This window comes from Drosophila biarmipes, unplaced genomic scaffold (assembly GCF_025231255.1).
Source record: "Drosophila biarmipes strain raj3 unplaced genomic scaffold, RU_DBia_V1.1 ptg000016l, whole genome shotgun sequence".
NCBI classification, from domain to species: Eukaryota; Metazoa; Arthropoda; class Insecta; order Diptera; family Drosophilidae; genus Drosophila; species Drosophila biarmipes.
In genome coordinates this window covers 51,578-66,180 of record NW_026114534.1, presented here as the reverse complement: position 1 = coordinate 66,180, position 14,603 = coordinate 51,578, and the positions used below count along the sequence as shown (strand labels likewise).

The 14,603-nt window shown below is 32.7% G+C and overlaps 3 non-coding genes across 3 annotated transcripts; all 3 read left to right on the top strand.

The window, feature by feature from the left end:
- The first annotated feature begins 5,011 nt into the window (after positions 1–5,011).
- On the top strand, positions 5,012–7,006 carry LOC127011872 (small subunit ribosomal RNA). The gene has a single exon (XR_007765330.1). It is a non-coding gene; the product is annotated as a small subunit ribosomal RNA (ribosomal RNA).
- A 1,201-nt stretch (positions 7,007–8,207) lies between these two features.
- On the top strand, positions 8,208–8,386 carry LOC127012029 (5.8S ribosomal RNA). Its single transcript, XR_007765452.1, has one exon. It is a non-coding gene; the product is annotated as a 5.8S ribosomal RNA (ribosomal RNA).
- Positions 8,387–8,788: 402 nt separating this feature from the next.
- On the top strand, positions 8,789–12,759 carry LOC127011951 (large subunit ribosomal RNA). The gene has a single exon (XR_007765410.1). It is a non-coding gene; the product is annotated as a large subunit ribosomal RNA (ribosomal RNA).
- Positions 12,760–14,603: the final 1,844 nt, after the last annotated feature.

The window sequence follows — 14,603 nt, the reverse complement described above, 5'->3', positions numbered from 1 at the left end:
TTTGATTAACATATCAATATAAGTACAACTCGACCATCTAATAATAACAATATGAATCGTCATCTTATTAGTGACGCGAAGATTGGCAAACATATAATATAAAAATATTCCTAAGGTCTAGATTTTCAAGTAAGAGACCAATTTGATTAACATATCAATATAAGTACAACTCGACCATCTAATAATAACAATATGAATCGTCATCTTTTTAGTGACGCGAAGATTGGCAAACATATAATATAAAAATATTCCTAAGGTCTAGAATCTTAAGCAATAGACCAATTCAACTAAGAGTTGACATATAAAAATATGTTCCTTTTAATGTTAGCAAAATTTTATCGTCACATACTGTTAGTGACGCGAACGTTTTTTTCTCCATGTTTATATGAATGTTTATTCAAAGGTAGAAAGGCAGGATCGTTATTTTATAAGTGAAGCGATAAAAAAATATTATGCAATAGGACATCTATTTATAAATATTTTTAAGTCTTAGAAATTCAAGTAAAGAGATTCAAGAAATTCATTCAACTTAGAGCGCACATATAATTAAAACTATTCCTGAGGTTTAGAAACCAAATTAAATAAAGAGGACATATAAACGTATGTGGTATTTTGATGGTAGTAAAAATGTATCGCGATATTATTAGTGACGCGACCAATTTTTATACTCTTTGCTCCATGTGCAAATATATCTAGTGTTTAGATAGTCAATTAAAAATGACAATTTTAACTAAAAGACTTAAAAAAGTGTTTGTCAAACTTATAATTTTGTCAATACTATATAAAACGCCAATCATATCCTTATAAAAGTAAATACGGTATATGGTTATAAATACAAAACCATATATAAATAAAAAAATGAAATCGTATGTATATGGCTTATAGGTATAATACCTATAAGGCATAATAATGTATAATATTAGCAAATATACATATAAAAGTGCATAAATTGTATAGATATGGCATAAAGAAGGCATTTATGAGAATAGCTAGTAGAATTTGCCCATACACTACTAGCGAAATGAGATATTTATACCTAGTGAGGGCGGCACTAGTACTATAAATTGTGGCAAAATAAATCTTATGCAAATGCATAGGATTTTGTCAATACCGTACAAAAAACTAAGTAAAACGTATGGATATTGAAAAATAAATGGATTATATTCATAAAATACGAATATTTCTTGCATTCTCTTGTTATACGAGAGAATATCATACGGAGCGGGCAGCCCCTAGTATAGTAAGCAGTCGAATGGGAGACAGCGTGTCCAAAAACACCTATAGGGAGGTGGTCGTTGGCGGACCTCTCCTCGTATTGGTCAAACTTATGATTTTGTCAATACTATATAAAACGCCAATCATATCCATATAAAAGTGAATACAGTATATGGATATGAATAAAAAACCATACATAAATAAAAAAAAATATGTATAAAAAATTATACATATATTTATATTAAGCAATCGTATGGATGTGGCTTATAGGTATAATACCTATAAGGCATAATAATGTATAATATAGCAAATATACATATAAAAGTGCATGAATTGTATAGATATGGCATATAAGTGACATATTTATGAGAATAGCTAGTAGAATTTGCCCATACACTACTAGCGAAATGAGATATTTATACCTAGTGAGGGCGGCACTAGTACTATAAATTGTGGCAAAATAAATCTTATGCAAATGCATAGGATTTTGTCAATACCGTACAAAAAACTAAGTAAAACGTATGGATATTGAAAAATAAATGGATTATATTCATAAAATACGAATATTTCTTGCATTCTCTTGTTATATGAGAGAATATCATACGGAGCGGGTAGCCCCTAGTATAGTAAGCAGTCGAATGGGAGACAGCGTGTCCAAAAACACCTATAGGGAGGTGGTCGTTGGCGGACCTCTCCTCGTATTGGTCAAACTTATGATTTTGTCAATACTATATAAAACGCCAATCATATCCATATAAAAGTGAATACAGTATATGGATATGAATAAAAAACCATACATAAATAAAAAAAAATATGTATAAAAAATTATACATATATTTATATTAAGCAATCGTATGGATGTGGCTTATAGGTATAATACCTATAAGGCATAATAATGTATAATATAGCAAATATACATATAAAAGTGCATGAATTGTATAGATATGGCATATAAGTGACATATTTATGAGAATAGCTAGTAGAATTTGCCCATACACTACTAGCGAAATGAGATATTTATACCTAGTGAGGGCGGCACTAGTACTATAAATTGTGGCAAAATAAATCTTATGCAAATGCATAGGATTTTGTCAATACCGTACAAAAAACTAAGTAAAACGTATGGATATTGAAAAATAAATGGATTATATTCATAAAATACGAATATTTCTTGCATTCTCTTGTTATATGAGAGAATATCATACGGAGCGGGTAGCCCCTAGTATAGTAAGCAGTCGAATGGGAGACAGCGTGTCCAAAAACACCTATAGGGAGGTGGTCGTTGGCGGACCTCTCCTCGTATTGGTCAAACTTATGATTTTGTCAATACTATATAAAACGCCAATCATATCCATATAAAATTGAATACAGTATATGGATATGAATAAAAAACCATACATAAATAAAAAAAAAATATGTATAAAAAATTATACATATATTTATATTAAGCAATCGTATGGATGTGGCTTATAGGTATAATACCTATAAGGCATAATAATGTATAATATAGCAAATATACATATAAAAGTGCATGAATTGTATAGATATGGCATATAAGTGACATATTTATGAGAATAGCTAGTAGAATTTGCCCATACACTACTAGCGAAATGAGATATTTATACCTAGTGAGGGCGGCACTAGTACTATAAATTGTGGCAAAATAAATCTTATGCAAATGCATAGGATTTTGTCAATACCGTACAAAAAACTAAGTAAAACGTATGGATATTGAAAAATAAATGGATTATATTCATAAAATACGAATATTTCTTGCATTCTCTTGTTATATGAGAGAATATCATACGGAGCGGGTAGCCCCTAGTATAGTAAGCAGTCGAATGGGAGACAGCGTGTCCAAAAACACCTATAGGGAGGTGGTCGTTGGCGGACCTCTCCTCGTATTGGTCAAACTTATGATTTTGTCAATACTATATAAAACGCCAATCATATCCATATAAAAGTGAATACAGTATATGGATATGAATAAAAAACCATACATAAATAAAAAAAAATATGTATAAAAAATTATACATATATTTATATTAAGCAATCGTATGGATGTGGCTTATAGGTATAATACCTATAAGGCATAATAATGTATAATATAGCAAATATACATATAAAAGTGCATGAATTGTATAGATATGGCATATAAGTGACATATTTATGAGAATAGCTAGTAGAATTTGCCCATACACTACTAGCGAAATGAGATATTTATACCTAGTGAGGGCGGCACTAGTACTATAAATTGTGGCAAAATAAATCTTATGCAAATGCATAGGATTTTGTCAATACCATACATAAACCGTATGGATATTGAGAAGTTAATAGATTACATCTATAATATGAGAAGTATTTTAGTATTCTTATTAAATAAGAGAATACTATAAGGGTGAGTGGCAAAGAGAATTGAATATACCCGAATGGGAGACAGCGTGTCCAAAAACTACTATAGGTGGTGTGGCAAATATGAGGAAGGCAATATATCCATATAATGAAAATAAAAGTGCGTTTTCTTATTATATAAGAGAACACTATATGGGTGAGTGGCAAAGTAAATTGAATATACCCGAATGGGAGACAGCGTGTCCAAAAACTACTATAGGTGGTGTGGCAAATATGAGGAAGGCAATATATCCATATAATGAAAATAAAAGTGCGTTTTCTTATTATATAAGAGAACACTATATGGGTGAGTGGCAAAGTAAATTGAATATACCCGAATGGGAGACAGCGTGTCCAAAAACTACTATAGGTGGTGTGGCAAATATGAGGAAGGCAATATATCCATATAATGAATATAAAAGTGCGTTGTCTTATTATATAAGAGAACACTATATGGGTGAGTGGCAAAGTAAATTGAATATACCCGAATGGGAGACAGCGTGTCCAAAAACTACTATAGGATGGTCAATGGGCCGGCCGTCTGCTATTGACATATGTCAGTAGAGAAGATATTATCCGTCAAATTTGTTTCTTTATTCATTTATTTGAATACGAGACTTGGCTCCGCGGTTAATATTTTAAGCCCAAAGATAATAACGTTGAAACAAAGGCCAAGTTTCTATTGTACATAGAATAACAAATTGTTTCCGAATTTTATCGTTAATTTTAGGAGGTAGGCTAACATGATTTATATTATATGTGTATTATTAAATAATAATAGTACATAAAAGTCTACCAAAGAAATATAAAAATGTAATTATGAATACATTTTCAATATTAATATCAACTTATATTGTTGATAATAAAAAATAGCTATTAAGAGAGTTATTTAAGAAATTATATAATATATAATAAAGAGTATATATATAAATAATATATAAGTATATATTATTTAAGAAATAAATATAGTAGTAATAATTATATATATACACTCGGTTCTATTTTATATATTACCAGAGACTTATATGGATATATATAGATAAATTTTAAATTTATCGTCAAAATACAAATGATTAACTCAATATCTTATATTGGTTAAACAAAAATTGTACATGTGTGGATACAATATATTATGTATGTCGAACAAAAATGATATTTTAGAATGAAATGTGCATATATAAAGAAAATATATGAAAAATAAATATTGTGTTTATAAAGAATATGATTCTTTTTGACATCAATAAAAACTTGTTATTATTAGTGGCGAAACAAGTATAAATTGGAAAACAAACGTATACGAATGCTATATAAAAATGGCCGTATTCGATAGAAATAAAATCTATAACAACATATATATTGCTAATTTCTATTCAAAAAATATGAATGAAATATGAATAAAAACATTATTCTGGTTGATCCTGCCAGTAGTTATATGCTTGTCTCAAAGATTAAGCCATGCATGTCTAAGTACACACGAATTAAAAGTGAAACCGCAAAAGGCTCATTATATCAGTTATGGTTCCTTAGATCGTTAACAGTTACTTGGATAACTGTGGTAATTCTAGAGCTAATACATGCAATTAAAACATGAACCTTATGGAACATGTGCTTTTATTAGGCTAAAACCAAGCGATCGCAAGATCGTTATATTGGTTGAACTCTAGATAACATGCAGATCGTATGGTCTTGTACCGACGACAGATCTTTCAAATGTCTGCCCTATCAACTTTTGATGGTAGTATCTAGGACTACCATGGTTGCAACGGGTAACGGGGAATCAGGGTTCGATTCCGGAGAGGGAGCCTGAGAAACGGCTACCACATCTAAGGAAGGCAGCAGGCGCGTAAATTACCCACTCCCAGCTCGGGGAGGTAGTGACGAAAAATAACAATACAGGACTCATATCCGAGGCCCTGTAATTGGAATGAGTACACTTTAAATCCTTTAACAAGGACCAATTGGAGGGCAAGTCTGGTGCCAGCAGCCGCGGTAATTCCAGCTCCAATAGCGTATATTAAAGTTGTTGCGGTTAAAACGTTCGTAGTTGAACTTGTGCTTCATACGGGTAGTACAACTTACAATTGTGGTTAGTACTATACCTTTATGTATGTAAGCGTATTACCGGTGGAGTTCTTACATGTGCTTAGATACTTGTATTTTTTCATATGTTCCTCCTATTTAAAAACCTGCATTAGTGCTCTTAAACGAGTGTTATTGTGGGCCGGTACAATTACTTTGAACAAATTAGAGTGCTTAAAGCAGGCTTCAAATGCCTGAATATTCTGTGCATGGGATAATGAAATAAGACCTCTGTTCTGCTTTCATTGGTTTTCAGATCAAGAGGTAATGATTAATAGAAGCAGTTTGGGGGCATTAGTATTACGACGCGAGAGGTGAAATTCTTGGACCGTCGTAAGACTAACTTAAGCGAAAGCATTTGCCAAAGATGTTTTCATTAATCAAGAACGAAAGTTAGAGGTTCGAAGGCGATCAGATACCGCCCTAGTTCTAACCATAAACGATGCCAGCTAGCAATTGGGTGTAGCTACTTTTATGGCTCTCTCAGTCGCTTCCCGGGAAACCAAAGCTTTTGGGCTCCGGGGGAAGTATGGTTGCAAAGCTGAAACTTAAAGGAATTGACGGAAGGGCACCACCAGGAGTGGAGCCTGCGGCTTAATTTGACTCAACACGGGAAAACTTACCAGGTCCGAACATAAGTGTGTAAGACAGATTGATAGCTCTTTCTCGAATCTATGGGTGGTGGTGCATGGCCGTTCTTAGTTCGTGGAGTGATTTGTCTGGTTAATTCCGATAACGAACGAGACTCAAATATATTAAATAGATATCTTCAGGATTATGGTGTTGAAGCTTATATAGCCTTCATTCATGGTGGCAGTAAAATGTTTATTGTGTTTGAATGTGTTTATATAAGTGGAGCCGTACCTGTTGGTTTGTCCCATTATAAGGACACTAGCTTCTTAAATGGACAAATTGCGTCTAGCAATAATGAGATTGAGCAATAACAGGTCTGTGATGCCCTTAGATGTCCTGGGCTGCACGCGCGCTACAATGAAAGTATCAACGTGTATTTCCTAGACCGAGAGGTCCGGGTAAACCGCTGAACCACTTTCATGCTTGGGATTGTGAACTGAAACTGTTCACATGAACTTGGAATTCCCAGTAAGTGTGAGTCATTAACTCGCATTGATTACGTCCCTGCCCTTTGTACACACCGCCCGTCGCTACTACCGATTGAATTATTTAGTGAGGTCTCCGGACGTGATCACTGTGACGCCTTGCGTGTTACGGTTGTTTCGCAAAAGTTGACCGAACTTGATTATTTAGAGGAAGTAAAAGTCGTAACAAGGTTTCCGTAGGTGAACCTGCGGAAGGATCATTAATGTTTTAATATCCTTACCGTTAATAAAATATTTGTTTATATTATAATAAATACATTATAGTATTACAAATAAAATATGAATTGCCAAAATGTATATGAGATCTATTATAGATCAAATGAAATTTCGAACAAGCAAATCGAAATAATGCAAATATTAAAATTATATATTGTATTTAATACATATGAGAGAAATTAATAAGCAGCCAAAGCAAACAAATAAAAATTCGAACAAGCAAATCGAATTATTAAAATAATAATATTAAATTATTATTGTATATCCTTACCGTTAATAAAATATTTGTTTATATTATAATAAATACATTATAATAATACAAATAAAATATGAATTGCCAAAATGTATATGAGATCTAATATAGATCAAATAAAATTTCGAACAAGCAAATCGAAATAATGCAAATATTAAAATTATATATTGTATTTAAAACATATGAGAGAAATAATAAGCAGCCAAAGCAAACAAATAAAAATTCGAACAAGCAAATCGAATTATTAAAATAATAATATTAAATTATTATTGTATATCCTTACCGTTAATAAAATATTTGTTTATATTATAATAAATACATTATAGTAATACAAATAAAATATGAATTGCCAAAATGTATATGATCTAATATAGATCAAATGAAATTTCGAACAAGCAAATCGAAATAATGCAAATATTAAAATTATATATTGTATTTAATACATATGAGAGAAATAATAAGCAGCCAAAACAAACAAATAAAAATTCGAACAAGCAAATCGAATTATTAAAATAATAATATTAAATTATTATTGTATATAAACACAATTAAAATACTGTGTGTATATGGACCATAATATACACGCGTTGCGATATGTATTGTTCATCTCAGTTATGCGCATACATTGGATAATGCAACAACCTAAAATGTACAATGTTGTACCTGGTTTTATACAGGTTAATGTTTTATATAAATTTCAATTTATATCGCTAAAAAAGTATTAATATATATATATATATTTATTTACAATAAATGCAATTTAAAAAGAAATACTTTGATATATATTGGTTATATAAAACTAAGACATTTCGCAGCATTCGTTTTAGGTATAAAAATAAATTTATTGAAGGAATTGATATATGCCAGTAAAATGGTGTATTTTTAATTTCTTTCAATAAAAACATATTTGACAAAATTAAGAAACCAATTTATAAAACTCTAAGCGGTGGATCACTCGGCTCATGGGTCGATGAAGAACGCAGCAAACTGTGCGTCATCGTGTGAACTGCAGGACACATGAACATCGACATTTTGAACGCATATCGCAGTCCATGCTGTTATGTACTTTAATTAATTTTATAGTGCTGCTTGGACTACATATGGTTGAGGGTTGTAAGACTATGCTAATTAAGTTGCTTATACAAATTTTATAATGAAATTTTATAAGCATATGGTATATTATTGGATAATAATAATTTAATTATTTTATTCATAATATTAAAAAATATATGAAAAACATTATCTCACATTAGTAAATAATTTGAATGTGAAAAACGAAGAGAAATATTTTCTTTTTCAATCAAATGATACTGAGAAATGTCTAGCATAAAAATTTATCTAGAATTGTCTCTTATTAATGATTAGAAAATAGAAAACCGTTGACAATATTATTGTTCTTCGTTGATTCGTTAAATCAAACAAATGCCATTTATATACAGATATTATTAATATAACGAATTTAATAAAATGTTTTATCATTATATATAAAGAATTAATTGCATATAAAAGTTATACACAACCTCAACTCATATGGGACTACCCCCTGAATTTAAGCATATTAATTAGGGGAGGAAAAGAAACTAACAAGGATTTTCTTAGTAGCGGCGAGCGAAAAGAAATCAGTTCAGCACTAAGTCACTTTGTCTATATGGCAAATGTGAGATGCAGTGTATGGAGCGTCAATATTCTAGTATGAGAAATTAACGATTTAAGTCCTTCTTAAATGAGGCCATTTACCCATAGAGGGTGCCAGGCCCGTATAACGTTAATGATTACTAGATGATGTTTCCAAAGAGTCGTGTTGCTTGATAGTGCAGCACTAAGTGGGTGGTAAACTCCATCTAAAACTAAATATAACCATGAGACCGATAGTAAACAAGTACCGTGAGGGAAAGTTGAAAAGAACTCTGAATAGAGAGTTAAACAGTACGTGAAACTGCTTAGAGGTTAAGCCCGATGAACCTGAATATCCGTTATGGAAAATTCATCATTAGAATTGTAATATTTAAACAATATTATGATAATAGTGTGCATTTTTTCCATATAAGGACATTGTAATCTATTAGCATACCAAATTTATCATAAAATATAACTTATAGTTTATTCAAATTAATTTGCTTGCATTTTAACACAGAATAAATGTTATTAATTTGATAAAGTGCTGATAGATTTATATGAATACAGTGCGTTAATTTTTCGGAATTATATAATGGCATAATTATCATTGATTTTTGTGTTTATTATATGCACTTGTAGGATTAACAATGCGAAAGATTCAGGATACCTTCGGGACCCGTCTTGAAACACGGACCAAGGAGTCTAACATATGTGCAAGTTATTGGGATATAAACCTAATAGCGTAATTAACTTGACTAATAATGGGATTAGTTTTTTAACTATTTATAGCTAATTAACACAATCCCGGGGCGTTCTATATAGTTATGTATAATGATATTTATATTATTTATGCCTCTAACTGGAACGTACCTTGAGCATATATGCTGTGACCCGAAAGATGGTGAACTATACTTGATCAGGTTGAAGTCAGGGGAAACCCTGATGGAAGACCGAAACAGTTCTGACGTGCAAATCGATTGTCAGAATTGAGTATAGGGGCGAAAGACCAATCGAACCATCTAGTAGCTGGTTCCTTCCGAAGTTTCCCTCAGGATAGCTGGTGCATTTTAATATTATATAAAATAATCTTATCTGGTAAAGCGAATGATTAGAGGCCTTAGGGTCGAAACGATCTTAACCTATTCTCAAACTTTAAATGGGTAAGAACCTTAACTTTCTTGATATGAAGTTCAAGGTTATGATATAATGTGCCCAGTGGGCCACTTTTGGTAAGCAGAACTGGCGCTGTGGGATGAACCAAACGTAATGTTACGGTGCCCAAATTAACAACTCATGCAGATACCATGAAAGGCGTTGGTTGCTTAAAACAGCAGGACGGTGATCATGGAAGTCGAAATCCGCTAAGGAGTGTGTAACAACTCACCTGCCGAAGCAACTAGCCCTTAAAATGGATGGCGCTTAAGTTGTATACCTATACATTACCGCTAAAGTAGATGATTTATATTACTTGTAATATAAATTTTGAAACTTTAGTGAGTAGGAAGGTACAATGGTATGCGTAGAAGTGTTTGGCGTAAGCCTGCATGGAGCTGCCATTGGTACAGATCTTGGTGGTAGTAGCAAATAATCGAATGAGACCTTGGAGGACTGAAGTGGAGAAGGGTTTCGTGTGAACAGTGGTTGATCACGAGTTAGTCGGTCCTAAGTTCAAGGCGAAAGCCGAAAATTTTCAAGTAAAATACAAATGCCAAACAAATATATATATTATATAAAATCTAGCTAAATTAATATACTTGAATAATTTTGAACGAAAGGGAATACGGTTCCAATTCCGTAACCTGTTGAGTATCCGTTTGTTATTAAATATGGGCCTCGTGCTCATCCTGGCAACAGGAACGACCATAAAGAAGCCGTCGAGAGATATCGGAAGAGTTTTCTTTTCTGTTTTATAGCCGTACTACCATGGAAGTCTTTCGCAGAGAGATATGGTAGATGGGCTAGAAGAGCATGACATATACTGTTGTGTCGATATTTTCTCCTCGGACCTTGAAAATTTATGGTGGGGACACGCAAACTTCTCAACAGGCCGTACCAATATCCGCAGCTGGTCTCCAAGGTGAAGAGTCTCTAGTCGATAGAATAATGTAGGTAAGGGAAGTCGGCAAATTAGATCCGTAACTTCGGGATAAGGATTGGCTCTGAAGATTGAGATAGTCGGGCTTGATTGGGAAACAATAACATGGTTTATGTGCTCGTTCTGGGTAAATAGAGTTTCTAGCATTTATGTTAGTTACTTGTTCCCCGGATAGTTTAGTTACGTAGCCAATTGTGGAACTTTCTTGCTAAAATTTTTAAGAATACTAATTGGGTTAAACCAATTAGTTCTTATTAATTATAACGATTATCAATTAACAATCAATTCAGAACTGGCACGGACTTGGGGAATCCGACTGTCTAATTAAAACAAAGCATTGTGATGGCCCTAGCGGGTGTTGACACAATGTGATTTCTGCCCAGTGCTCTGAATGTCAAAGTGAAGAAATTCAAGTAAGCGCGGGTCAACGGCGGGAGTAACTATGACTCTCTTAAGGTAGCCAAATGCCTCGTCATCTAATTAGTGACGCGCATGAATGGATTAACGAGATTCCTACTGTCCCTATCTACTATCTAGCGAAACCACAGCCAAGGGAACGGGCTTGGAATAATTAGCGGGGAAAGAAGACCCTTTTGAGCTTGACTCTAATCTGGCAGTGTAAGGAGACATAAGAGGTGTAGAATAAGTGGGAGATATTAGACCTCGGTTTGGTATCGCCAATGAAATACCACTACTCTTATTGTTTCCTTACTTACTTGATTAAATGGAACGTGTATCATTTCCTAGCCATTATACGGATATATTTATTATATCTTATGGTATTGGGTTTTGATGCAAGCTTCTTGATCAAAGTATCACGAGTTTGTTATATAATCGCAAACAAATTCTTTAATAAAACGGTGCATTTATGTATTTTTGATTTGAAAATTTGGTATAACTCCAATTACTCAGGTATGATCCAATTCAAGGACATTGCCAGGTAGGGAGTTTGACTGGGGCGGTACATCTCTCAAATAATAACGAAGGTGTCCCAAGGCCAGCTCAGTGCGGACAGAAACCACACATAGAGCAAAAGGGCAAATGCTGACTTGATCTCGGTGTTCAGTACACACAGGGACAGCAAAAGCTCGGCCTATCGATCCTTTTGGTTTAAAGAGTTTTTAACAAGAGGTGTCAGAAAAGTTACCATAGGGATAACTGGCTTGTGGCGGCCAAGCGTTCATAGCGACGTCGCTTTTTGATCCTTCGATGTCGGCTCTTCCTATCATTGTGAAGCAAAATTCACCAAGCGTTGGATTGTTCACCCATGCAAGGGAACGTGAGCTGGGTTTAGACCGTCGTGAGACAGGTTAGTTTTACCCTACTAATGACAAAACGTTGTTGCGACAGCATTCCTGCGTAGTACGAGAGGAACCGCAGGTACGGACCAATGGCACAATACTTGTTCGAGCGAACAGTGGTATGACGCTACGTCCGTTGGATTATGCCTGAACGCCTCTAAGGTCGTATCCGTGCTGGACTGCAATGATAAATAAGGGGCAATTTGCATTGTATGGCTTCTAAACCATTTAAAGTTTATAATTTACTTTTTAAACGACAATGGATGTGATGCCAATGTAATTTGTAACATAGTAAATTGGGAGGATCTTTGATCACCTGATGCCGCGCTAGTTACATATAAAAGCATTATTTAATACAATGACAAAGCCTAGAATCAATTGTAAACGACTTTTGTAACAGGCAAGGTGTTGTAAGTGGTTGAGCAGCTGCCATACTGCGATCCACTGAAGCTTATCCTTTGCTTGATGATTCGATAATAAAATTGCATAATTTATTTGTTGTGTTGAACTTCTTATATAAAGTTCAACCAACAATCTATTTGTATGCATTGATTGTTTGCTTGGCTTTGTGGCGAATTTTTAATCCTTTATATATTACATTCCTAAGGTCTAGATTTTCAAGTAAGAGACCAATTTGATTAACATATCAATATAAGTACAACTCGACCATCTAATAATAACAATATGAATCGTCATCTTATTAGTGACGCGAAGATTGGCAAACATATAATATAAAAATATTCCTAAGGTCTAGATTTTCAAGTAAGAGACCAATTTGATTAACATATCAATATAAGTACAACTCGACCATCTAATAATAATATGAATCGTCATCTTATTAGTGACGCGAAGATTGGCAAACATATAATATAAAAATATTCCTAAGGTCTAGATTTTCAAGTAAGAGACCAATTTGATTAACATATCAATATAAGTACAACTCGACCATCTAATAATAACAATATGAATCGTCATCTTATTAGTGACGCGAAGATTGGCAAACATATAATATAAAAATATTCCTAAGGTCTAGATTTTCAAGTAAGAGACCAATTTGATTAACATATCAATATAAGTACAACTCGACCATCTAATAATAATATGAATCGTCATCTTATTAGTGACGCGAAGATTGGCAAACATATAATATAAAAATATTCCTAAGGTCTAGATTTTCAAGTAAGAGACCAATTTGATTAACATATCAATATAAGTACAACTCGACCATCTAATAATAACAATATGAATCGTCATCTTATTAGTGACGCGAAGATTGGCAAACATATAATATAAAAATATTCCTAAGGTCTAGATTTTCAAGTAAGAGACCAATTTGATTAACATATCAATATAAGTACAACTCGACCATCTAATAATAACAATATGAATCGTCATCTTATTAGTGACGCGAAGATTGGCAAACATATAATATAAAAATATTCCTAAGGTCTAGATTTTCAAGTAAGAGACCAATTTGATTAACATATCAATATAAGTACAACTCGACCATCTAATAATAACAATATGAATCGTCATCTTATTAGTGACGCGAAGATTGGCAAACATATAATATAAAAATATTCCTAAGGTCTAGATTTTCAAGTAAGAGACCAATTTGATTAACATATCAATATAAGTACAACTCGACCATCTAATAATAACAATATGAATCGTCATCTTTTTAGTGACGCGAAGATTGGCAAACATATAATATAAAAATATTCCTAAGGTCTAGAATCTTAAGCAATAGACCAATTCAACTAAGAGTTGACATATAAAAATATGTTCCTTTTAATGTTAGCAAAATTTTATCGTCACATACTGTTAGTGACGCGAACGTTTTTTTCTCCATGTTTATATGAATGTTTATTCAAAGGTAGAAAGGCAGGATCGTTATTTTATAAGTGAAGCGATAAAAAAATATTATGCAATAGGACATCTATTTATAAATATTTTTAAGTCTTAGAAATTCAAGTAAAGAGATTCAAGAAATTCATTCAACTTAGAGCGCACATATAATTAAAACTATTCCTGAGGTTTAGAAACCAAATTAAATAAAGAGGACATATAAACGTATGTGGTATTTTGATGGTAGTAAAAATGTATCGCGATATTATTAGTGACGCGACCAATTTTTATACTCTTTGCTCCATGTGCAAATATATCTAGTGTTTAGATAGTCAATTAAAAATGACAATTTTAACTAAAAGACTTAAAAAAGTGTTTGTCAAACTTATAATTTTGTCAATACTATATAAAACGCCAATCATATCCTTATAAAAGTAAATACGGTATATGGTTATAAATACAAAACCATA